The sequence below is a fragment of the Puma concolor genome, chromosome A1 (assembly GCF_028749965.1).
Source record: "Puma concolor isolate L17-30 chromosome A1, mPumCon1.1.hap2, whole genome shotgun sequence".
In the NCBI taxonomy this organism is placed as follows: Eukaryota; Metazoa; Chordata; class Mammalia; order Carnivora; family Felidae; genus Puma; species Puma concolor.
In genome coordinates, this window is record NC_141667.1 from 31,519,849 (window position 1) to 31,545,942 (window position 26,094).

Below are 26,094 nucleotides of genomic sequence, written 5' to 3' on the forward strand. Positions count from 1 at the left end.
GCTCAACTTTCAATGACAGCCGCTTGGGGCGCCTGGGTGGCTCAGTCGGGTAAGCATTCAACTTCAACTCAGGTCATGACCTCACGGTTCTTGGGTTCAAGCCCCGCATGGGCTCGGAGCCTGGAGCCTGTTTCAGATTCTGTGTCTCCCTCTCTCTCTGTGTCCCTCCCCCACTGTGCACGCTCACGTGCGCTTGCCCACTTTCTCTCTCTCTCAAAAATAAACATTAAAAAAAATTAAACAAACAAATGATGGGCTTCAAGTTCAAGATTATAACCAAGCACATATTTATAACTCTCCACTCCAATACTATTCAGTATAGAAAAGCAGAACATGAAATTGAAGTTTTGACAATTTTAAACGATGTACGGAATGACATTTTAAATTTTAATTAACATAGTCATTTGTGACAAGTCATTATTTCTTTTTTGTTTATACCGTGATATGTTTATCTTTCGTATAAACTTAAATAGTTTAAAGAAAGAATTAGGATAAATAGTAGTATAGCGGGTTTGCAGATGTGACAAAAGTATTGACAACACAGAAATGATGAAAGTGTACCAAACACCACAATGGGAGGAAAGGGGCTGCTGGTAAACAAGAAGATGGGCAGCGATTGAACCTGGAGTGCCATGGGGAGTGGCTGCAATGCAGGCAGGCGCTGTTCAGCCTAAGAGCTCCCAGAGACACTTGTCAGCAGCAAATGCCTAGAGACAGGGTACCAAGCACTGGGTCCCCATCCAGGCACTGGAGATACACACTGAGCCATACCAAGTCCTGGCCCTCAAGGAGCCTGGACTCTAGTTGGGAGATACACATATACAAACAAGTAAGAAATTTCAGATCTTGAAAGGTGCTTTAAAAACTAGAAGAAGTCTGAGGCGCCTGGGTGGCTCAGGCAGTTAAGCTTCCGACTCTTGATTCTTGGCTCAGGTCATGATCTCACGGTTCGTGAGTTTGAGCCCCTAGTCGGGCTCGGCACTGACAGCGTGGAGCCTGCTTGGAATTCTCTCCCCCGCCCCTGCCCCTCCATGGCTCTCTCTCTAAATAAATAAATAAACTTAAAAAAAAACCAAAAAACTAGAATAAGTCAATGTGTGTGAGAGTGTGAAAGTGAAGATGTTAGCTAAGCTGAGGCCTGACTATAACTAGAAGATGACCATGATAAGAGCAGGGGAAAGAAAGGCAACAGCAGATACAAAGCCCTAAGAAAGGACAAGCTTACTAGGTTCAAACGTCAGGAGGAAGGGCCGGGGCTGGGGCCAAGAGGAGGTGGGCTGGTCAGGCCACAGAGGGCCTCTGGGCCATGGAAAGGATATGGAGTTCCGAGAAAAGAATCTACTGCTGTGTTTTAATCAGGGGAGATCCATGATCTGACGTGCACTTTTGGGAGACTTCTCTAGCTGCTACATGGAGGGTGGGCTCCAGGGGAGGAGAGAAGAGGCAGGGAAACCATAGTGCAGGTGACATCACCACCAGTGGTGAAGGCTAGGATTCTAAGAGCAGACGTGGAAGAGGCAGTCACATGTAGGCTCTGTTCTAGAGATGGAAGGTCTTCCCAATGCACTGCAGGCAGGACAGTGTGGTGAAAAAAACACAGATTGGGGCTGAAGCCCAGCCGTGCTACTCATTGTGTGGCGTGAACCTCTCTGTGCCTCAATTTCTTCATCTGTAAAGTGGGGGTGATAACAATATTTTCCTCTTAAGTTTTTTGTAAAGATTAAAGGAGTAAATAAACGTAAAGCACTTAGCCGAGTACCACACACGTGGTAAGTGGTACTGAGCGTATTCAGTGTGTTGTGTGAGATAGAGGGAAAAGACAGGAAGCAAAGATGGCTATCAGATTTGGTGGGAACACAACAATGGAAGGATGGTGGTGCCATTTAAATCCTCTCTGGGTCCATAAAGAGGGAGGCAGCGATTTACGGGGCTGTTTACAGACAGTCTGTTTGTAACAGAGATTTGTTTAAAGACCTCAACTTTGATGTGTTCCTGCTCCCCAAAGACATATTCCCTGCAGAATGTAAAAGAACTGTCCAGGAAATCAGAGCAGCTACCAAAGGCACAGATATCCAAGAGGAAAGGCTTCCGCATCTGACACACAGGGGTTCCTCAGAGGAATGACGTTCCCATTCGCTGCTGCTGGGATGAAGCCCACCACACACGAGTCCTTCCAAGGCACTGAAAACTCCTTGTCAGACCTAATAGTGTCTCGTTTTTATACTGGAACAGACAACCAAGGATCATAAAACATACAGGCAGAGCCCAAAACAATGAAAAGAAATTCCAAATAAACAGGGTCACCAGGGCACAAATAAAAATTACTCCTAGAGAAAAGGGATAACGTGGAAAAGAGGAAAACTGAAACACAAAGAGAAAACCCACCTCTAAATCGTATTCTCAGAATGAACAGGACTCGGTCATAAAAACAAGAAGAGATGCAATGAAAAAGGAATAATCAGGAATAAAAATAGCTCTTGTAAGTTAAATGCATTGGCTGATACTAAAAGTTTTTTAAAAACGGATACAACATTGAGAGCAATCTTTCAGGAAAAAACCCAAGACAAGAACAGAACAGGTGAGAAGAGATGTTAAGAGCAGGGACTTGAGAGAGGAAAAAGGATCCAACATCTAACTAACTGGAGCCCAAAAAGAGGATTCAGAAAACGCTTTTCTTAGCAAACGCAGACGGCAAGACTTCTCAGCTACTGCTGAATACTGTCAAAAATTCAGAACAGCAATCTCGAGTAGCTTAAATAATTATAACCAAAACACAACAAGAGGCACGGGCACACATTTCAAAGGCGTTCAGCCATTTTCTGGCTGAATAACTTCCTAGTCACTTCTGGTGTCAACTCGCTCACATATTAGAATGAAAATGTATTCGTGGAATGTCTAAAATGCCAGTTGCTAAAGTTACAGAATTATTACATGGCCTGTGCAGGAATAACTGAATCAAGGAGCCCTGGAAGCGACCAAACCGTAACTGAAATAACCACACACCGCATTCACTGACTGGCTGAACATTAGCTTGAGGTGAAACAGTCCCTCACTACAAGTTTACAGTTGTTCTAGAAAGGAGACATGTGTCCTGTGAAGTGGCAAGAGCGGTATGTAGGCAGGCGAGCTCTGGACCAGACCCTGTGGACGCAGACTCTCCTCCTGGCTCCAAGGCTAATCAGCAGCATGACTGAGGCAAATCACTTGATCCCTCCCGGCCTCAGCCTCTGGGACTGCAGCACCGAAGCCGCCTCTACTCGGGGCTCAAGCGAGAAACTTCCCAAAGTCAAGGTGTGCTATTCCACTCCTGTTGGCAGGCAACAAGCAAGCAGATACACCAGCACAAGGTCGGCGCCGACCGCAGGCAGCGATCAAGGACACCACTGATGAGGTCAGCGAGCATCAGGCTGGGGTGCTGGGTGTGCTCAGGAACAGGACAATCAATGGCAATGCCACCAACACCTGCTTAAGTGAACACACGCAGGATGATAAAGAAAACTTTCTTCTGTCCTTAACACTTATGTAGCAAATTCGGAGGAAGTCGCTCGCGCCATATGATACGGTGCTTGTGATAGATCTGACTTCACTACTAAGCAGAGTTTCAAAGGGACTCACTTGAGACCACAACAATACACGAACAGAGCCTTCTAATGAACTTTAATGGAAAAAGGACACGTGAAACTGGTCTTTGCTCCCTTCCGATAGAAACATTGCCAGAAATTTACTTTTTTCCCCACCGGATGCCTTATTCCTAGAGGAGAACACGTTTTTAGAGAGCTTTAGGAGCTGATTTTCAAAAGGAGGCTCACTGTGGCTTGCTGCGGCAGCCCAATGCAGCAGCACATTCCTGGAGGACAAAAGAAGTGACAGGCCACAGGGGCAGGCACAAACCGGAGCTCCCCGCCCAGCCTAGAGGTGGCAGCAGCGGGCCTCATGCTGCCAGATTTTATTTTTCAAGCCAAGGTAGAAACCTGGGATGTATATGAAAAGCTCAACTTTGTAAAATGTAAGGAACTAACTTGTATTTTTTAGACATTCTAAAGGCCAAACAAAATATGCCTTCAGAAGGTACCCCACCCGTGGGCCACCAGTCTGTCTCTTATGCAATACAATTATGTTAAAGGATTAAAAAACATCAACAAATCTTCTTTTTAAGAAAACAGATCAAGCAGAATCAATTTATAAAATTGCTGGAATCGAAAGGAAAAAATCTATTTTTCGCTGGTTTAGTTAGTTTCTTTACGTTGCGTCCTGACTTCGCATAGGCTGCGGAGAAGCGCAGGCCAGCCCGCATGCAGTGCTTTCCGCCCCTCCTGGGGAAATGGAACCTCCACGTATGCACTCGGTTTGCTTCCTCCTCAGCTTTGAGAATCCCGGTTCCAATCTACATGAGGTTTTGGTCCTTTCTGCTGAGGACAATTAGAAAAGAGGGTTGAAAAGAGGGAAGTAAAGCTAAAGGCAGAGAAGGACCAGAAACTGCGGTCCAGACAGATTTTGCTTGATCTAATTTTTCTTCTGGCGGGGTGGAGGGAGGATGGGGAGGGGGGTGAGGAGGGAAGGGGAAATGTGGCAGAGAGCTAGTGTATCCTGCCGGCAGGACTCTCCCTACAGTGCCCGGGTGGCACTACAGCCAGCGGGAAGGGGCTTGAGAAACACCTGTTCAGTCAGGGAGACATGAATGAGGATGGCCCAGAGCATCCTTCATCCCGAGAATGTAGCTTTTTGTCATCACCCTGAGATACTTCCTGTCATGGATTCAGAAAAGGAACTGCACACTGGAGGGAGAAAAGCCACTTAACTACAAGGCAAGGTCACCAAACCTACAGGAGAGATGCTGGAATGTTTACCCCCAAGCAAGGGAGACTGAATGGAAAGTAAACAGTATCCATACTGCTGATTCATACTCTTTTAGTGTCCCTTTATTCTTTTCTATTAGAGGACAAAAGAAAACGTTGAAAAACTGTGACCAGCAACTAGTTTCCTAACTGCATTCCACGCCTCCACCTCCCCTATACACGAGATCTTCAGCTCCGGGGCACTGCCTTTGAAGAAGGCTTGGCAGGAACATGAACTTCTTTGCAGTTAGGGAGACCCCACTGTGCTGCTAAGTCAAGTGTGGGGATTTGAGTTGAGGGAGACATACCTATGAAAAACACAAACTTGGCTGGTTTGGAAAGGCAGATGGAGACTAGACTGTGTAGGAAAACAGTAAAGGTTTTTCAGGAAGAGAGAAGCTTGAAGGAAGTGGTGTTTTGGGAAGATTAATTAAGAGAGAACTGCAATAACAAAGACAAAGAATTGTTGATATATATATATTCAGCTGCAAAAAAGTCTAGTTCTCAAAGAGCCAGGCAAGTATTCAGCACAGTGAATTTACAGTTACAACAAAGTACATCACTGAGAATAACCGTGTAAAAGAAAATTTCAAAAGCTTCCAGGGAGGGGAAGGCCATCCATACAAGGTTTCGGAAATGAGACACTATGGGAACAGTTCTCTAAAACCAGGACGCTGGGACTTGCTGCATGAACCCGACCAGCCCTCCGCCAGCACACTGGGACAGTGACAGCACTATCTTCAGAGCGGGCTGCAGAGGAGACACTGGGTGTGTGGTCCACAGACACAGTGGGGGAGTGGGGGGGGGGGAGTATCAGACTTCTTGGCATTGAAAGCTAAAGAGAACATCTCCAGAATCTGTGCAAAAATTATTTTCACACTTGAATTCTATTCTCAAACTACTAATTACGAGAGATGATAAAATCTATTTTATAAAGCTATGCCAGAACTCAAAAGCTACACCTCCACGCACCTATTCTCCGGAGGCTACTAGAGGATGCGATTCACCAAAAAATGAGGGAGGAAACAAAACATGAGAGAAATGATCCATGGAACTGTAGCCCTGTGCCCTCCCCTCTAACAGTTACCATTTCCAAGCTGCCACACCCCTTCACAACTCCCTGTATCTGCAAGTATTTCCCTTGGGCCTGGAATTCCTTTTCTGTATGGCTTTCTGTCGCCTCCTCTCCTCCATTCACTTGGGAAACTCCTGGCAGGAGGTAGGAAGAGCCCAGGGCGGCCTCTGAGATCCCTTCTGGGATTCCCCGGCAGGTCAGTGGCTCCTTCTTCTGCTTCCACGCTTTAATCACATCTCTAGTTCAGGGCTTGCACAAACAATGAGCCGTGGGCCATGTCTGCTTTTGTGAATGAAGTTTTACTAGCTCACGGCCGTGCTCATTTGCTACATGCTGCCCGTGGCTGCTTTCGCATTATAGTGTTAGGACTGGGCAGCGTCCACAGAGACTGCATGGCCAGCAAAGCCTAAAAGATTTATTCACTACCTGGCCTCCTAGGGAAAGCTTGCTGACCCTGGCTCCCAGGCATCACTTCCCAGTTTTGTAATTCCTCCTACAGACTCCAAGTTCCTTGAGAGGATGCTGCCTCTCCGTTCACCGTAAACCCCCACTGTCCAGCACGGCACCGACACTCACAAGTTTAAGCTGGCTGATGGCTGACCCAAGGACTGCCCAGCCCAGAACACAGAGTCGGAGCTGGAGCTGCAGTTCCCAATCGACGCACTGAGGCGCCCCAAGGCACAAAAGCAAGCCATCTGGGATATTACAGTGTATCTTAAATTTTCAAAGGAAACAAAGTGACATCACTGTCCAACACTGTCAGAACCTTTAGCTCAAGTTAGGAAGGCAAGTCAGTTTTTCTTTCTTTCTTTTTTTGAGAGAGAGAGAGAGAGAGAGCGCGCATGCAACACACACACACACACACACACACACACACACACACACACACACACGTGGGGGAGGGACAGAGAGAGAGGGAGACAGAATCCGAAGCAGGCCCCAGGCTCTGAGCTGTCAGCACAGAGCCCGACGCGGGGCTTGAACCCATGAACTCTGAGATCATGACCTAAGCCAAAGTCGGATGCTTCGCTTAACAGACTGCTCCACCCAGGCACCCCAAGGTAGGTCACTTTCAACACTAGGCGATGCTACATTCCTCTCAATGACGTCACTTATCCTGCAAAGACAGGGTCATTGGGTGCTGTGATAAAATATAAGCACCACCCATCCAGATATCAACGTACAAATAGAAACAAGGGTGGCAGTGTCCCGACCTGTTTCCAAGGTTTGAGAAGGTATGCAGTACCCAACAGGTTCACACAAGTGGCTTTTGAAGAATAACATCAAAATATTATCTTTCACACATGTGGCTTTTAAAGAATAACATCAAAATATTATCTTTGTTTTAAAAATTGATACGCGTTATTTTTCCAAACCGCGACTAAAGTGTCAGGTCATAAATACTAAGTTGTCTGGAACTAAGTACTTCACAAAAAGAGCTGTTAGGCATTTCTTTGGACTTAGGGGCACCATGAAAACAATGAAACATCAAGAGCCCTGTGAGCCAAGAAATGTTTGGGAATCTGAGAGACATCTCCACGGCCTCCAGATTCCATTATCCTGCTCTAATCTGAATCTGCGTGCAGGAGAATGATAATGAAATGTGACTTGTGCTATAAGAATATGTCTTCGTGGATTCTGCAGGATAGCGTTTCCCCAAAAGTGTTCCTGGGTCTGAGTTTTTGTTTTTCAGGATCTTTACGTTCCTCTCCTTCAGTTTTGACGATCTTCACTCCAGTGAGGACTTCCCTGTTAATTCAAGGGGCTGTTCACTATCAACTTCAGCGTGTCAAAACAATTTTGAGGGGCGCCTGGGTGGCTCAGTCAGTTAGGCGTCCGACTTCAGCTCAGGTCACGATCTCGCGGTCCATGAGTTCAAGCCCCGCATCGGGCTCTGGGCTAATGGCTCAGAGCCTGGAGCCTGCTTCTGATTCTGTGTCTCCCACTCTCTCTCTGCCCCTCCTCCATTCATGCTCTGTCTCTCTCTGTCTCAAAAATAAATAAACGTTCAAAAAAAAAAAAGACAATTTTGAGTACACCACTCTGGTGTCTAAGACTCCTCTGAAGACTCCCCATGACTCCAGCGTCAAGTTCCTGGCCAGCCTGGTAGACAAAACCCTTCAGAGCCATCCCCTTCACCCCCCACTGCAGCAGGGAACCACCCTCCAGCTCCACACATTCCCACAGGCCTTAGGACCCCCCTCCAACCACTGCCTCTTGGGATGCTCCACACCCCCAACTCCTCCTGTGCTTCGGGATCCACCAGACACTCCACGGCGCTGCCGACTGAGGTCTGTACATTCGCCTCTGACCTCCGCTGGGCGGTCAGAGTCGCTGACATGCAACAGCCTTTGATAAATGCTAACAATGTCTATCACACCCGCGAACTTGTTTTTGCCTTCTATCACAAGAGTTAAACGCTCTATTATTATAGTACAGAAACAACCTGAAGAACACTCCTTCTTGGTCCAAAATCAGCCAAGGGATCTTCAACGTGCTGGGGAAAAGCACGATAAAAGCTTACCTTCCAAAAACAAACAGGAACAGCTCGTTCCCCAGTACCTGCTTCCCCACACTCTCACCAAGATCAAGGATTTTTTTTTTTTTTAATTTTGATCTCTTCCATCTGTTAGGCCATAAACGGCATTTCCTGAATATGTAGTCAAAACTACCTTTCACGTGCCTATTGGTAATCTGAGACGCTTTATGAATAAAATGCTCATTCTGTCTTTTGCCCATTTTTCTTTTTTTTTTTTTTCTTTTTTTTTTTTTTTAATTTTTTTTCAACGTTTATTTATTTTTGGGACAGAGAGAGACAGAGCATGAACGGGGGAGGTTGCCCATTTTTCTAATTAGACACTAATCTTTTTCACACTGCTTGATAAGAAACAGCCTAACATCACAGCCCAGTATACAGATGGACTGCTACATGCACTGCACATATTTCCAGCTTGTTTTCTTACTTTCCAGTGAGGTTTTGTTGGACTTTCATTAAGTCAGGTTTCCCAATTTTGTCCTTTCTGGTTTCTGACCGTGAACACTTCCTCATGCCGAAGTTGTAAAAATGGTCACCCATCTAATCTTCCAGTACATTTAAGGCTTTTAACATCTGAAACTTTGGTCCTTTTGAAATTAATTTCGGTGTACAAGAGGAGTCGGGACGCAGGTTCCCCTGGCCCCCAAAGGTTACGCTGACCCTAACACCACTAATTAAAGAATCCATTCCTTCCCCCGTTGATTAGAGACGCCCATAAGAGAGCATTCCTTCTCAACTTCCTTGCTGGGAAGGGACTCCCTTAGCCCACCGTTCTTTCACCCTGTGCATCTTCACTGAACAGCATCATCTATTCGGTGGCTTTAATCATCGTTCAACAGCTAATGATGTCCAAATCCGTATTTCTAGGACTGGTCTCTTCCCAGCCACAGATGAACCATCTGTCCACTAGGCAACTTCTTGTTTATCTACACAAATCCACTCAAACGAGGTCCTTCAAGAATGACAAATATTTTGACGCGACATATCCACTTAGAGATTTCACAGATCCCTCAAAAACTCCACAGGTATAAAATTAAACTCAGTTTCCCTTCCCAACCTACTCTCTTGCGCCCCAGGTCTTGTTCGTGGCACCAGTCTCTCCTGGGTCACCCAAGCGAGAGTCACCCTTAACCCCACCTTCTTCCCCACCTCGTCCACCTACTCACCAGTTTTACCTCCTACACGTGGCTCCGCCTCTCCCCCCCAACCCTTTCCCCCTCTCTCCAAGGCCACTGCTCTGGCGGGCCCTCAGCAGCATCGCCGTCACATGTACTTTAATCACAGCTTAATCCACCTCGTGGCCTCTGGCTTCGGCGATGACTCACCTGGCTTCCATCAGCTTCTCCATCTCTAGCCCTCACTGTCCCTTCAAGCTTCAGGCCAACAGTCAGGAGGCGGCCCAACCAACTGCTCAGGCTGTACGTCCAAACTCAAATTCAAACTTCGGCCCCACAAGCTGATCCTCCTTCTCAACTCCCTGTCCTTGGGCGTCCTTGCCTCCTGGATCTCTCGCAGGCCATCACGCCCAGACGCTGGCATCACTTAATGTTCCCAGTGCACCCTGCACAAGTTCCACCTCGGGCATTTATTGTATCATACCCCAGGTATTAACGGAGGTTACGCTTTCCCTTCCTCCAACCCTCTCTTCCCATTAATTATGAGCTCCCTAAGGAACAGAGATTTATCTTTTTTTTTTTTTTTTTTAAATTTTTTTTCAACGTTTATTTATTTTTGGGACAGAGAGAGACAGAGCATGAACGGGGGAGGGGCAGAGAGAGAGGGAGACACAGAATCGGAAACAGGCTCCAGGCTCTGAGCCATCAGCCCAGAGCCCGACGCGGGGCTCGAACTCACAGAACGCGAGATCGTGACCTGGCTGAAGTCGGCCGCTTAACCGACTGCGCCACCCAGGCGCCCCCAGAGATTTATCTTTATAACACTCCTGCATCTGAAAGGGTTTTATATGCACAATATATCCAAGATCTATTCAGTGAATTGAACAAATCCACCCAAATGGCAATTTTGGTGAGGAACTGAAAATATTTTCATGACACTCAATTATTTCTTTACATTCTGAAGAGGAAGCTGTATGGTATGCTTTTGAATGCGCCTGTCTGCGACAGAAAAAAATTATGAATAAAAAGATAAAATTGGCTCAAATTGTTGGCTTCAAAAAAAAAAAATATATGGAGTAAAGCCATCCTAAAAGCCCTTTCTAAATTCTAAGAGGAAAAAAATGATTACATAATAGTTTTGTACGGTTGCGATGCTGGTTTCAGCTAAGTCTACTATGATAATATAGAATGTACAAATGTTATTTTCAGGTATCATGCATTATTAATACATTATTTATCACAAGCAGGCATTGCTTTAAGTTCTTTAAATGCAGTATCATATTTAATCCCCGTAAGCACCCTATGAGGTCAGTATCATTATTCTCCCCTTCTTTATAACAAGGAAAATGATGCACAGACAGGTTTTGACACTTGCCTGAGGTCACACATGTTGTCCGGAACAGAACGTGGATTTGAATCCAGGCCTGATTCCCCCATCTCTAGACAATTACACATAAATGAAAAATGTGCAGTGGAAAACTCACTGAACCAGGGCAACAAGTCCTGGGCTCCAGTCCCTATTCCGCCACTGACCGGGTGGCAGGTATGTGACCTTAGACAAATTCCCTGACGTCTCTAGAATCAGACAACTACCGCCCAGGCCTACTTCCCCCTACTTTCCATGTCCTAAGAAATGCACAGTTGTTTCATTCCTGGGGCACGCTGCTTGTCACCGGGAACCAGCAGAGCTAGAATGCGTGAAGAGTGCTGGCCTCCTCCACCCTGCCCAGCTGCCCAGCTGCGTGCTGTTCCTGGGGAAATTCCACCTGCTTTACCAGGCACTTCTGGCTGTCACCTCAAGACAGAGGTCAGACAACCTGTGTTCAGGGAACAAAACTGCAGACTGCTACCACCTTGCTGTTCTCCCAAGTATACTTGGAACTGGTTAGCTCCTAACCCAGCAGGTGCAAGCTCAAACCTACTCCGAGGACCAGCCAGATGAGGCGAGTGGAGCCGGCTGCAGGGAACAAGCACGGAGCGGACAGCGGTGGCGGGCAGCCTGGAGCTCGTGCTGGACTCCTACATAACCGCCACGTGGGAACACAGGGCCCCGGTAGTCACAGACCTTTTTGACCCTTTTTGAAAAAAGGGACAGGAAGGCAGGTTTGGTTTGGTTTTGTAACGTGAAATCTCCTTATTTTTAACGCTGGCAACTAATTCTTTACAAAACACTATGCGGGCCAAAGGAAACATGTCTGAAGGCCAAGTACAGTTCTTAGGGCACCAGTTAACAACCTGTTTTCAAAATGTATTGGCATTAAAAAATTCTTGACTTGTTGTTGAAATGATCTTAAAATATAAACGGTCTGAAGATTTATATTTCAGTGCACAGATATCGACCAAAGGGGGCCTGAATGTTTCTTAACATTGTTTGGGGTTGGAATCTCAAAGCTCTCCTCTCCAAAAGAATTCACTGAGTCCTTTTCTTTCCTTTATGGTATTCTTTAATTACAGATCTCAAAATCTGAAGCATTATTTTAGAATACGAGTGCTTCTCAAAAGAAAAAAAGGAAAAGAAAAAGAATTAAAACAAAACCTTTAGCTTCAGACCACAGTCTACAACATCTTGTACAGATGTGGGGGCAGAGCACTGCACCTTACCTTCACTTGAAACTTCTGAACAGAGTGGAACAGAGAATGAAAAATACAATAGAAATAACTGGTTTCTGGCAAAACCGTTTTGGAAAGGGATGTTCTGTGAGATGTTCCGTCAAGAAAGTAGGTTCTACAGACCAGAGACACGGAAGCTTTACCATGATCCTGGGTCAGACTGCAGGACATGTCAGGAAAGGGACCCTAGGCCAGTGTACTCAGCCCCCACCCCTCACCCCCTTACCTGATGAGGCTACTGAACTGGGAAAGCAAGCGTCAGAAACAGAACATATTTACTGAAAGGTATTTATGAACGAGATGAAGAGACACTGGTTGTATGCAAAAGAGTGAAGGGGGTTCTTTCACCATGTTCCCCAGCCTTACTCAAGGGGTGCCTCTTAGCAGATGACGTCACCCTGGACAAAGTTTACTGACAGGTGTGACACACTATTTCTCTTGACATTTTCATTAACGAACTAGATGACGACACAGGAATCACATTCGTCAAATCCGTGGATGAAAAAAATGGACAAAACAGCAAATATACTGCATGTAATAATGAGGATTCTAATAAACTAATCCAACAAACTAATCCAATAAGATAAATTCAGCATTGATAATTTCAGGTCCAAAATGACACTGATGCTGACAATGACAACACATGTAGAAAATGAACAAACACAGGTTGGAAGAGACATAATTTAGCAGCCACATGCGGGAAAAACACCAAAGACTGATCAGTGAAATGGGCCAATAATGTAACGTAACTGCCAAAACAGTAACAATAAGGATAACTCTTTTGCCTCCTCATTTACCACAATGCATAAAATCCTCTTCTCCAGTGGCATTAAAACTGGAGGATTCACTTTTAGTCTGAAAAATTAACAGGTAGGTAATCAAATGTCAAGGTATCATTAATATGAAACAGAGACTATTATTGTCTTTATTATTGCTCAAACTATGAGAAGTTCTTGCTTCAAGGGCACCTGGGTGGCTCAGTCGGTTGAGCATTCGACTTGGGCTCAGGTCATGATCTTACAGTACATGAGTTCTAGTTCCCCATCGGGCTCTCTGCTGTCAGCGCAGAGCCCGCTTCGGATCCTCTGTCCCCCACCCTCCTCTCTCTGCCCCTCCCCAGCTCGTGGTCTCTCTCTCCTCAAAAAAAAAATCAAAACATAAAAAAATTATTAAAGAATAAAAAAGAAGTTCTTACTTCAATATAAATCTCACACCACACTTTCTTATCCCATCTCTCCACAGGTGTACCTACCTGTTTTTTTCTCAGCTTTACTGAGGTAGAGCTGACAAAACTGTATACATTTCAAGTGTACAACTTAATGTGTTGATATGCATGTACCCCGTGAAATGACCACCACAATCAACTTAACACGTCCATCGCTTCACAGTTACTTTTTTGTGTGTGCAGAGTGGACATGCTTAAGATCTGTTCTCACAGCAATTTCTAAGCATACAATACAAAATTAACTGTACTCGCCCTGCTGTCCATTAGATCCCCAAAACCCACTCACCTTAGAACTGAAAGCTCCTACCCTTTGACCAACATCTTTAACCCAAGCAGCTACGTCATCGCTCCGGGCTCCACCTACCACGCACACTTGGGAACCCCTTGAACATTTAGCAACTTAAGGAGAAGCCATCAGTAGACCAGTGCTTGGGAGCTTTAAACGCATGGAATGCTTCTGCGTGGAGTTCAATCAGAAGCTTGAAAAACGGGGACGGAGGGCCGGGCGCGAGAGGAGCTTGTGTGCCACCGCCTGGACACTGTTAGGATAACACAGACTTCAGGGGCCGGGCCTGGCAGGGGCCCCTTCCCCTCGGCCTGCATTGCTGCAGTGCTCCTCACTGGTCTCTGGCTCCCCAAACCCTCCACAGCACAACCAGGTCACGTTTCTGAAATGCTGGTCTCACAGGCCTGAAGTTTCCCACCAGTCTCCCTGACCTACTGGAAAAGGAGCCAACTTTAGCAGGACACGAGGCTTTCTTAACTTCCCAATCCCACCTCTGCACACATTGCCCCTGCACTCAAGTTGCCCCAGACATGCCAGACTCGGTGGTCCTCTGGGTCACTGCACACGCTGCACCCTCCGCCCGGCATGTCCGTCCCACTCTTCATCTGTTGAACAAACACCAGCCCATCCTTCGAAACGAAGCTCACGTTGCACAGCAACCTCCCCTGGTGTCTCTCCTTACTGGTCCCCAGAACTGAGACAACTTCCAGTTGTCATTCACCATCTAGATCATCACTGCTGTCTACCGTGTAGTAAAAAGAAAGTGAAGTATCGCTGTGTCTACCAAAAGCATGGAAACAAAAGGCAGATCGGACGCACTCAGCAAGGTACGTGACCTTCACTGCACCTGCAAGTGTTTGAGCTTTTGATCCCAGCAATAAATACAGCCCATGGGATGTGTGAGTACAGCAATCACAGCTTTGATTATCTGGAAGAGAGCTGAAAAGTTCCAAAACAGAGACGTCTGTAATTTTATTGAAGCTGGTGTTTGAGAAAGGGCGAGTGCGCTAAATTCGATGTCTAGCTGACAGCCTACTGTCTGCATGTCAACACAGCTTGGCTGCTTCCTACTCGCCAATGCATACTCAGTACATCTCACTGAGAGAGATAAAGCGTGTTTCTTTCTGCAAAGTGGTCTTTCCTCAACCAAAAAAGGGAAGCTAACTGCTGAGGGGGTAAAATGGACCATGCAAAGCAATGGTGTAGACAGGAAAAACGTGAGATAAATGAAGAATAAAATGTTGGCTCTGCTGGTGCCTCTGACCTGTGGCATGACTTAACCTTCAACGCATTTTGTAGACACAAGAAAAAAGGTTTGTGGGGACCACGTTCTTTTATCAGGCTGTCTGAGGGGAATGATACGCAAGGTCACTACCTGTGAAATTCCAAGGCTTCCTCTGTGACTGTTCGGTCTGCTTTGCATCAGAATATTGCAACTGTTGCCAACTTAAAAACTGCCCTTACATTAGGAAATTACAAAATTAATGTCATTTTATACACTGTCAAGTAGAAACATTACTCTAAAGTGCATGCTTTATTGTCCTCACCCTCAGTAAGAGTATGTGCTAGAATTTCTCAAATGGGATCCACGTATTCCATTCGGTCCTAAATTTACTAGTAGGAACCCATCACAGTAATTTTATAAAAGGTAAGCTCAGAAAGGCCCGTCCTTCACAGAAGACACACAGCAGCAATTTAGAGACTTTTAGCCTCGGGTATTCTCAAGCAGGTGTAATGTAAACTGTCAGTGAAGGCAACAATAACCCAGTCTGCTCCTCAGGTGCTTTGTGGAATAAGCAGGAGGCACAGTTTGTTTCACTGAAAAGTAACATCACAACCAAGTTTCTTTTAAAATTGCAGGGGAGGAAATGAGGTCTACGTGTCTGTCAGCTGCGGAAGACCTTTTATTGAGTGTGAGTGTGCCTCCTGGCCCTGAACCGTCCTGGTCACCTCCCATGTCATGCAAATGATGGGGCATGTCTGTCCTGGGCGCTGCTGTGTACCTGATGCCTACCCACCGCCCAGGGAAAAAAGGCCCCTAACAGTTACTGAAGGAGTGAATCACATTTCATTCTGACTCTACAAAAGGAAAGATGACGAGACCTTGACCTTCAAGAACTTACTACTGTTAAAGACAAAAACAGAAGGGGAAAAAAGCCTTCAATTCAAAATAAAATTTCTTGGCAATGGAAAGCATTTCAGTTTTAAAGTAAATAAAAATGCAGGGTGCCTGGGTGGCTCAGTCAGTTAAGCGTCCAACTCTTGATTTCAGCTCAGGTCATGATCTCATGGTTCATGAGTTTGAGCCCCACATAGGGCTCCATGCTGACAGTGGGGAGCCTGTTTGGGATTCTTTCTCTCTGTCCCTCCCATGCGTGTTCTCCCTCTCTCTCTCTCTCTAAATAAATAAACTTAAAAAAAAAAAAGTTTAAACTAAATAAAAATTCAACAAAATCAGCGACCAAAAGCAATGAAATATTTTGTCAGAATGTCCTGAAATGCTTTTCACAACAATGGGACTTGTAAAACAAATTATCCTGCTTAGAAATTCTATATTAATAGAAATATAATATTGGTCTTAATCATATCAGATAGGTGAAGTCAAGGTAAGACTTATCAAACGCTACTTCAGGCACCTTGAGCTGGACATTATTATTCCCATTTTACAGATAAGGAAAGAGAGACAGAACCTGCCCAGGTTCACACAACCAGTAAATGGGAAATAGCATCTGATCCCATTGTCTTAATTATATAACATGCTTTATATAGTGGAAATCAGGAAAACAGTAATAAAAAAAAAATAACTAATAGTCACTTGTAATTTCAACACACAAAGATAATCCTACCTAATATTTGGTGTATAATTTCCCTGACATTTTCCCATGTAATAGGTAGAAAACTGTATACACAGTCTGTATTCTGGATGCTCTGTCACATTTGCCCTCCAAAATAAAATCACCAAAAAACTTAGATCAATTTACACATGCATGCGGTGCCAGGGTGGCTCAGTCAGTTAAGCGGCTAACTCTTGATTTTGGCTCTGGTCATGATCTCAATGTTCATGAGGTCGAGCCCCATGTCTGGTTCTGTGCTGTGCCAAGCCTGCTTGGGATTCTCTCTCTCTCCCTCATCTCACTCTGCCCCTCCCCTGCTTGCTCGTGCTCTCTCTCTCAAGATAAACATTAAAAAAAATTTTTTTTTACACACGCCATTTTACAATCTGCTTTTTCAGTTTGCAAATTCTGAATATCTTTCACATCAATAAATTACTCCCTTACCTACCTCACTGTTCATGAATAAAGGGTTTTTTCCATTACATGTACATACCACAATTTGTTTAACCAATCCCTATTATTGAGCATTTAAACTGTTTCTAGCTTAGAACTATAAACAAAACTACAAAAATCATTTTGCAAATTAGAGGTTGTTTGTTTTTTTGTGTGTACTTTGTGGGGACGTCACCAGATTCTGGAAATGTGTTTTTCCCAAACTTCAGAGAGCACCCCGTGCAATTTTGAGACACTCCACACTAAGTGGACTTCCCATCAAGTTAAGAACCAGTGTGGGAAAGACAGCTACTGAGGAATATGGTCTCCACACGCAGCGTGGAGGTAAGAACCATTGCTACAGATTGGTCTCTGTACACATGTTTTTTTTTCCTTAGTTTAAATTCCTTGTGATGGAAATGCCTGACTAAGAGACATGGCACATTTTTGAGGCTTTCGATGAGTAATACCAAATTGCCCTCCTGGAAAGTTGTAACAATTCAAACACCCACCAGCAGGATTTGAAAGTGACAATTCCCCCGTCCCTTTGGCTAGATTTGTTTTTAAACAATCAAATCCCTATATGGCCTTCGGTTTTAAAAATAGTGAAATGACTGGTAAAACATATGTGGAGAAACAGCAAACAATTCAGACAACAAATGACGTATTTTAAACTTATTTAATTAATTTATTTATTTTGAGGGAGAGAGAGAGAGAGAGAGAGAGGGCAAGCAGGGGAGGGGCAGAGAGAGAGTGGGGGAGAGAGACTCCCAAGCAGGTTCCATGCTATTAGCATGGAAACAATGCAGGGCTCAAACTCCCTAACCATGAGATCATGACCTGAGCCGAAATCAAGAGTCAGACGCTGAACTGACGGAGCCACCCAGGTGCCCAAATGCTGTATTTTAAAATACATGTCTTCAAAAACAAAATATAAAACGTTAATGACATCAGATCCCAGCTGACAGAGCTTACAGAATGACAATTAGAAAATGTAGTGAAGCCAGACTCAGAAAAGTGCCAAGCTAGTAAGTAAAACGCCACACCTTCACTTTCCCATCTGGCTAATATGAGGCTTAATATTGGGGGCTTTAAGAGTAATGTGATGGGGCGCCTGGGTGGCGCAGTCGGTTAAGCGTCCGACTTCAACCAGGTCACGATCTCACGGTCCGTGAGTTCGAGCCCCGCGTCGGGCTCTGGGCTGATGGCTCAGAGCCTGGAGCCTGTTTCCGATTCTGTGTCTCCCTCTCTCTCTGCCCCTCGCCCATTCATGCTCTGTCTCTCTCTGTCCCAAAAATAAATAAACGTTGAAAAAAAAAAAAAATTAAAAAAAAAAAAAGTAATGTGATATATTTTTTTAACAAGAAACTCATGAAATTGCATATTCTTTCAAGTTTTATAAATACTGTACTATATTATAGCTAATGGGGCACTCTGAAGTTGTTAAAATCCTGTAGATACTCATTTAGCAACAAGTATCTGAATGCCTATGGGCTGGGCAATGTTCTCTGTTGAGGACACAGTGGCGAACCCCACAGAGTCCCTGCCTTCAAGGAGCTGCTGTTCTAAGGGGGGAGGCTCAGGGCCCTGTAGCGAAGAATCAGCACATCGTGGTTCCACAGTCCCAGTCTGGAGCCACTGGATTCTTGGGCAAATTACAACAGCTCTGGTCTTGGTCTCTTCGCAAGTAAACTTAAGAAGTGGACCCGATGGGGGCGCCTGGGTGGCGCAGTCGGTTGAGTGTCCGACTTCAGCCAGGTCTCAATCTCGCGGTCCGTGAGTTTGAGCCCTGCGTCAGGCTCTGGGCTGATGGCTCAGAGCCTGGAGCCTGTTTCCGATTCTGTGTCTCCCTTTCTCTCTGTCCCTCCCCCATTCATGCTCTGTCTCTCTCTGTCCCAAAAATAAATAAACGTTGAAAAAAAAAAAATTAAAAAAAAAAAAAAAAAGAAGTGGACCCGATGACCTGCGACCTCTTGTGGCTCTCAAATTCTATACTTTCTTCGGTTTTGTCTGAATGTGTAAGTTCTTATTACTGATACGTGCTTTGCATTTTAAGCTCTATATAGTTCCACAAAACCTGAACCTGGATCTCCAAAAAAGATAATTTTATATTCACGGTAAAACTCTGGTGAGCCAGGTATCTTCGAGGAATAAACACAGGGGAGGTTTCCAATTAGATGAAGATTTATGCTCCCAACTTTAACAGTTTCTTTGAAAAGGTTTCTAAAACCTTCTTGCCTCCTTCACTTTTGTACTGCACTATGAATACTGAGGCATGAAATGTGAAACAGGACCTCGCTGGTACGGCAGTGGGTCTCCAAGCTTGTGGCCAGGAACGGCCGGCACCCTAGCTTTCAGGCGGCACGGCGGCACTTTCAAGGGCTGCGGCACTCAGGGCTGGGTAGCGGATTCTCACTTCTCCCCAGCTCACCCACACCCCCAGCTCAACAGACACACAATTCTGCCCACAGAACGTCTACCACTCACTGCCCCATTAGCATTTCTAATATTAGAAATGGGAAACACTACTTCTGCCACTTGTTATTTTCCACCAGATGTTCCTGCCGCCACCATTTCCACTGTCCTCAGATCCAGAGTCTCCTTGAAGGCTGCTTCTGAGAGCAGTGAGATGAAGGCGCAGCAAGGGGCCTCAGTAACCCAAGCCCCCTTCTAGGGAAAGGCCACACACACACTTTCAGGAAGTGACATCACTTCTTTGTGGTCTAAGTGCAGAATGCTGCCACTTAATAACACAGATAGATTCTCAACTCCAGGCACCTATCAGGATTCCAAGTCGTCTTCTGTACCTGCCACACAAAAGAAGAATTGGGTAAATGCCAAGATTTTTCTCACCTCTGTGCAAAATTCCATGAAAAGCTCACCCACCAGAAGTTCTTCTCCAACTTCCAACATAAAACCCATAAAACCGCATCTGATAAACACAACCTTTGCTTATGTGAGCAACATGAGCAGCAGTGATGGGCGAGAAAGTATCTGCTCTGATTTCAGACAACCGAAGTCTGATTTGGAATTCTGCATCTCTGTGGTTCACAGAGGAAATCCAAAGGAGGCAGGAAAAGTACTTCAGCTCAAACATCTAAGCTGCTAAGTGACCACAACGAGTTACATATAAAACAGATGCTCACGTGCTTCTGCTATACCGCTAAAGAGTTTTCGCTGCAGTGACAGTGACAAGGACAAAGCTGACTTAAGTTTTAGGAGCCACAGAATCCATCCTTTACAGTGTCTGTGCAGAACTCATGAGAAAAAGTTGGAAGAGAAACCTAGAAACAACTTATTTGGTTCTGGTATCAACCAGTTCGAATAGCAAATTAAAAAATTTAAAACCCTCACTCTGCGAGATGACCAAATTCCTAATGTCACACAGAAGCCAAAAAGTCACAGTCAAGAGAAAGATAACAGATTCTTATTAAACATCTATAACAATTACTTGGCACAAAACTCATTTCCCACGCTTTCAATTAATGTAAGGGAACATGTATTTAGAATGACAAACAGATTAGAAGTTGGGAAGAGGAAATACCCCAGTTCCTGATATTCCCTAAAATAGAACATGCACACATTCTTCCTGTGAGAATAGAAGTACCTGCATAAAGTACATATATTTTATTTGCTCATTAGTCTGTCATCTGCTCAAAGGAATTCATCCATTTAGTAAACAAAACCCCAAAAAAGGCATTTTTGAAAATGTTATGCTCAAGCAAATAGCAAATCTACTGATATCACAGGTGAAACTTCTGACTAAATTACTCAGAAGTCACTACAATGTCCTGGAAAATTAGGTATGTTTTTAAGCCCTCACACTTCAATTTCATGGAAAAGCAATCAAATGCAACCAACACAAAGCAATACTTTGAGAGGATGTACATCACAGATTTGGTAATGTCAAGGGCCACAGCCGTGATGGAAAGCTCAAGACTCCCGAATCCCAGTATTTTGGCCAAAATCAGGCAGGATTATTTTTTTGAAACTCCCCAATTATTCATTACTTCAACAAATATTCACAGCCAGCTGTTCCTGCTGGTGGGAGAGGGTGGGGAACAGCCAGACCCCTGCCTGCCCTCCTGGAGCTTTCAGCAGGTGGAGGAACAACCCATCCAAGGCCTCTATTCCATGTCTACAATACTCCTTCACACGTGCAAACACTCGGGCACCAGGTACAGTGCCTGTTCTCCCCGGCCTGGCACTCTCCCCATCTGCCTCCATCACAGAGGCAGCCCTCTGCTCCTCTGGTAAGACAGGCCCAGCCTCACCGGAGGGCCTTTGCACCTGCGGTTCCCTCTGCCTGAGCCACTCTTCCTCCAGACCTCCAAACACACAGACTCCTTGCCTCATTCAGCTCTGCTCAAATCTCTCTACCTGAGAGAAAGTTCCAGGAACACTCAATCTAAAACAGCAGCCCCCATCCTGTCTTTACCACAGTGACTCATTACTTTCCCAGTACTTATCACTACTTGGTATCATTTCCTTTACTGCTTCTCTGCTTTTTATCCATCTCCCCCAGTAATTTGTGAACTCATTAAAAGTGGGGTCTGCCTGCCCTGTGCAGTGCTATATTCGCAGTCCCTATAAGGGTGCCTGGAATGTAACAGATGCTCAATGTATGCTTATTTAAGAAGAGCAAATATAGACAATATTAGCAGTTTTGTACTACAATGACAGGTGCCAAATAATAAGGAAAAAGAAAACATCTTAAACACTAAGAAAGTTGTTTGATAGGTTAAAAAAAAAAAAGTATAGCTTACCCTCATCTTAAAAACACTCTCCAAAAATAAATGTAATAAACATGTAAAACTCAACATTGGCTAATACTCAAATGTTATGATGTATTAGGCTCAATTTCTAGGATTAGTACTGTTTCTACGATTCGTTTTAAAAGCACTGAGATGTCAATTTTTAAAGAGCCAAATATTTTCCAAAAGCATACCTCCCCTTAAGAGTTACTTCTAACCTCCCAAACTGTACAAATTATAACCATATTATAACAGCATGAAAGTATGAGATACTGGTGATAATCTACAGAAGGCAGGTATTTCAGTGCCTAATGGTAAACAAGTCTCAAGAAACAAAAACTGCCTTCATCTTCAACTTAATCAAAGGTACAGGCCTTTTCTCCATGTTCAAAAATATTTAATCTCTTATGAGTTTTTCCTACAGATTATTCTTAAAAATTTGTATCTGTTCTTTTCTTTCTTTTCTCGAAACAAAGAGGTAAGGTGTTCATCAAGGTATATGACCTTAGTTTACTGGCCATCATGGCTCAGGCTTCATCACAAAGACACCAAAGATCTTTATGGGTCACTGTGAAATTATACAAAAGCAAAAAGTGTATATTGGAGAGAAGGGGCATTTATTTCCTGGAATGTGCTACAGAGACGTATGTTACTACTGCCTTTGGGAATAAGTGAAACCCACTCAAAAACTTTAAAAACACAAGTTTTACAATAATTTTATAACAAAATGTTAGAAACAACCTACACATACCTCAATTAAAAAAAAAAAAAAGAGGTTAAATATATTATGGTTCATCCTTATTGGAGTACTCTCAGCGGCTCCCAGAGAATGAGCCAGCTCTCTTAAGTACTGATAGACTGCCAAGATTTAGTACTCTAAGGGAAGGGCGGGGAGCTGGTGCAGAACAGCATATACAAAGTGACCTCGTTTGCGGAAAGACAAATAAAAAGAAACATACAAAACGTTTATACTAGCATAAGGTATATCTGGAAAGATATATGTAAGGAACTAGGAACCCTGATTCCTGGGGAGAACAGGGTACTTGCTGCAGAGAAGGGAGAAAGATGGACTTTCCACTCCAGAGCTCTTCATATCTATTTGATCTCCTCCAGTGTGCACAAACTGCCCGTCCCACAAATTAATACATTTCAATATCAAAATAGCGTATACGGTTACCAACATATTATTCAAGAAGACCCATTAAGAGTACAGGCTTTCAAAAATCACAAAAGTTGTTCCATTCGACAGCAGAGTTCCTGATCCTTAATTCCCAGAAGAGAATCCAAGTCTCCACTAATTAAGAGAGGCTCGCTTGTGATCTCACCTATTACAAAGCAAATAAGCCTCAGTTCAATTCTTGGAAGGGAAAGAGCTGCCTAGGTTCACCTTGAAAACATACCTCGTATTTAAATTGAGCTTGTAACTACCTAATGAAGTCTCCAAATTAACACAGTTTCCACCTGGCAATAAAACAGGACGTCAATGTCAAAAACGAGGGGAGAGTCCCCAGTTTTTGAGAACACACTAACTACTACACTTAGGTTTCCTTTCCTCTGCCAGGCTTGTTTAGACAAGGAACCCTCCGATTTTGGTGAAATATGATTTCAGATCTGCAGCAAAATAATTTTAGGGGGAGGGGCAACCATCATTTTCAGTATACAAACGCTTTAATTTTTCAATTGCAGCGGATGGGAATGGGCTTTAATTTAGGATTCATTTGTGGACCCCTGACTAAATGATACTACTAGGTCACATGACTTTTACTCCAACCAAAACTTTTTTTAATTAAAGAGAAATCTGAAACTGAAAACGAACAATGGGAAGGCAAACCTTAAACTGAAACCTTTTTGTTGAAAAATGTAAGTTAAAAGGACACATAAAAACAAATGCAAAGAATTCATTTTCACACAAATGTCACTCAAAAAAATGCACACCCGTTCTATCAATATTTGACTGCATTAAACACACTCATACAAGAAGGAACACAAAGATACCCAACGGAGAGTAAAGACCTCATATGCTGCTGAGTTTGTTTTTTGGTAGCCGAAGGTGGGCACCAGAATCCCATTATTCAAGCCCTGAAGTTAATGCACAACCACCTGACGTGCAGAGTTTTCTGTAGGGGTCAGAACTCAAGACTCCAGGTCCTTCCTTTCAGACAACACATCAAAAGTGGCATCGTGCAAGAAGCCTCACTTTGATCGCTAACACTTCAACTTTGGCTTTATCGAGGTTAGCGCCTTCGGACAGAAGCACATAAAAAGTACAGGTAAATTAAATACACTCATAAATCAGGGAGGAAGAGAGAAAGAACTGTTTAATGAAGAGTCGAGGCACGGGGTCACGCAATCACCCGGCTGGTTACATCTCCAAAGGAAAATAAAAATTAAAGCTCCTTCCCATCCCCCAGGTAGCCTCTGGTCTCAGAACTTACTGCCCTACGTGGGGCAGAATTTCGCGGCCAGGGAGTGGGCGCCCTCCCGGACGCGGGGTGGCCCCAGGGCGCGCGGAGAGCAGCACGACCCGCAGCACTCCCCCCACCCCGGTGTCAGTCCTCGCGGACGCCCCCAGACCGGAGGCGGCCGGAGCGCTGCCCCCCACCCCGCCCGAGCCGCCAGGCGCTCGCGGCGACGCGCCCACGGCACCGGGCACCGGGCTCCGTGGCTCGCGCTTCCCCACGCCCCGCGCCGCGCCCACCCGCCTCCGGCACTCACGGGCCGCTCCCGCGCCGCTATCTCGCCATCCCCCGCCGTCCGCTCGGCCGCCGCCCGGGGGCTGCCCGGAGTCCGCAGTCGCCCGGGGACCGGAGGCGAGGAGGAGGGGGGCCGGGCACAACCCGCCGCCGCCGCCTCGCCTCCCCAGTCCCAGCGCCGGGCTGCTCGAGGCGGCCACGAGCTGGGGGCGGCCGGCTGCCCTCCGCGAGCCCTGGGAGTCGCCGCCGCCGCCAGAGGCTCCAGGAGGCAACGCTAACGGCCACGGCCACGGCCGAGACGCTTCAGCCCGGACTGCGGCGCGCGGGGGCGGTGCCTGCACGCCGCTCGGCGGGGGGCGCTGCTGTCCCGGCCCCGCCCCCAGTCCCGCCCCGCCCCGCCGCCCGCGCCCCGCGCGCCCCCGCCGGAAACCGCCCGCGCGCCCCCGCCGTCCCCGCCCCCTGGCCCGGCCGCGCGCGTCCAGCCCTCGCCCGAGGGGCCGCCTCTGGGAGTCGCAGGAGCGCGGCCGCGCGCGGGGTCGGAGCGCCGAGGGTGGTGCTTCCGCGGAGAGTCCTGTCCCGAGGCCAATCTCGGAAGGTCATGGAGGAGCCAGGGAGAGCGAAGCGGACGGGGCCGTGCAAATCCCCACAGAAGGCCGGCCGAGCGTGCGGCGGCCCTGCGGGAAGGAGAGTGGCTCCCGAAACGCTATCAGTGCGCCTTGCTAACGTTGCGTTGAGGACTGGAAAATGTGGGGCCGTGCTTTAGCCTCCCGTGTGAAAACACACGAAAACCGGCTTCTGTGCCTCCGCGAGGGTGGCGGGGGGGAGGGGAGGAGGAGCGATTGCTTAGATTATAGGAGTTACCTAAAAGGCGCCCAGAGCTGGGGCCCTGCGGCTCCAGCCACCTTCCTCCTCTGTAGTGCAGGGCTCCCTCAGTCCGAGAGGGCCCGCGGGGCGTTCTGATAATATCCTGGAGCCATCTAGTCTTGCCTCCAAGGCGTGGTGGGTTTATTTGTGCAAAGAAGAAACGGATCCCTTAATGGGGTGAGATTTTTTCCTCCTTGCATTGTTCCCATTTCCGCAGTTTCACTTGGCCTCGATTTTCTTCCAGAGTAATGCACCAAATGAAATTAGCTGGAGAGCGCTTGATGGCGCAGAATCATGGTTTGAAGATGTTTACACTCTATGCCGGACGCGTTTGATGATGTTCTCTTTGGCACGATTAATTTTGCAAAGTTAAGAAATGTGCCAGATAGAGCCCCTGGCACGCAGAGTCACAGGGCTCTGCAGACACACCTTTGATAGGAAGCCAGCTTGTTTGTTTCATTTGTGATTTATTTGATGCACCAGCACCAAAACCAATGTGTTTTCTAGAGACCTTTGGGTGAAATTCTAAACTGGCAAAAATGAAGCTTATTTTCTGAAAGAACGTTTCACTATTGATAATGTGACTAAAACAGGCAACCAAACACCTGCAAGAATGTTAATTGAAAAGTAAGCTTCAGAGACAAAAAATGTGTTTCACAGTAAGACAGTCCCTGCTTCACAGTCCCTGCTAGTTCCTAAGAGCCAACTCCATCCATGTGAGTATTTTTTTTTTTTTCCACGTGCATATTTGCAACACCAAAACTAAATGCTTCCTATTGTCCTTAAGATCTTGTTTGGAAAACATGGTTCTTCTCTGTGTACCTGAAGCTCGGTT

The 26,094-nt window shown here is 45.7% G+C and overlaps 1 protein-coding gene across 2 annotated transcripts in view; it reads right to left on the reverse strand.

Annotated features, from left to right (window-relative positions):
* LIFR (LIF receptor subunit alpha) overlaps positions 1 to 25,275 on the reverse strand; it is an 85,874-nt gene extending 60,599 nt beyond the window's left edge. The window contains exon 1 of one of the 2 annotated variants that reach the window (XM_086677534.1): positions 25,257 to 25,275. The gene's annotated coding sequence lies outside the window, so the exon portion shown is untranslated. Of the gene's footprint in view, positions 1 to 24,417; positions 24,729 to 25,256 lie in introns of those variants that run through there. The other variant, XM_086677527.1, reaches the window with a different exon arrangement.
* Between the last annotated feature and the right edge of the window lie 819 nt (positions 25,276 to 26,094).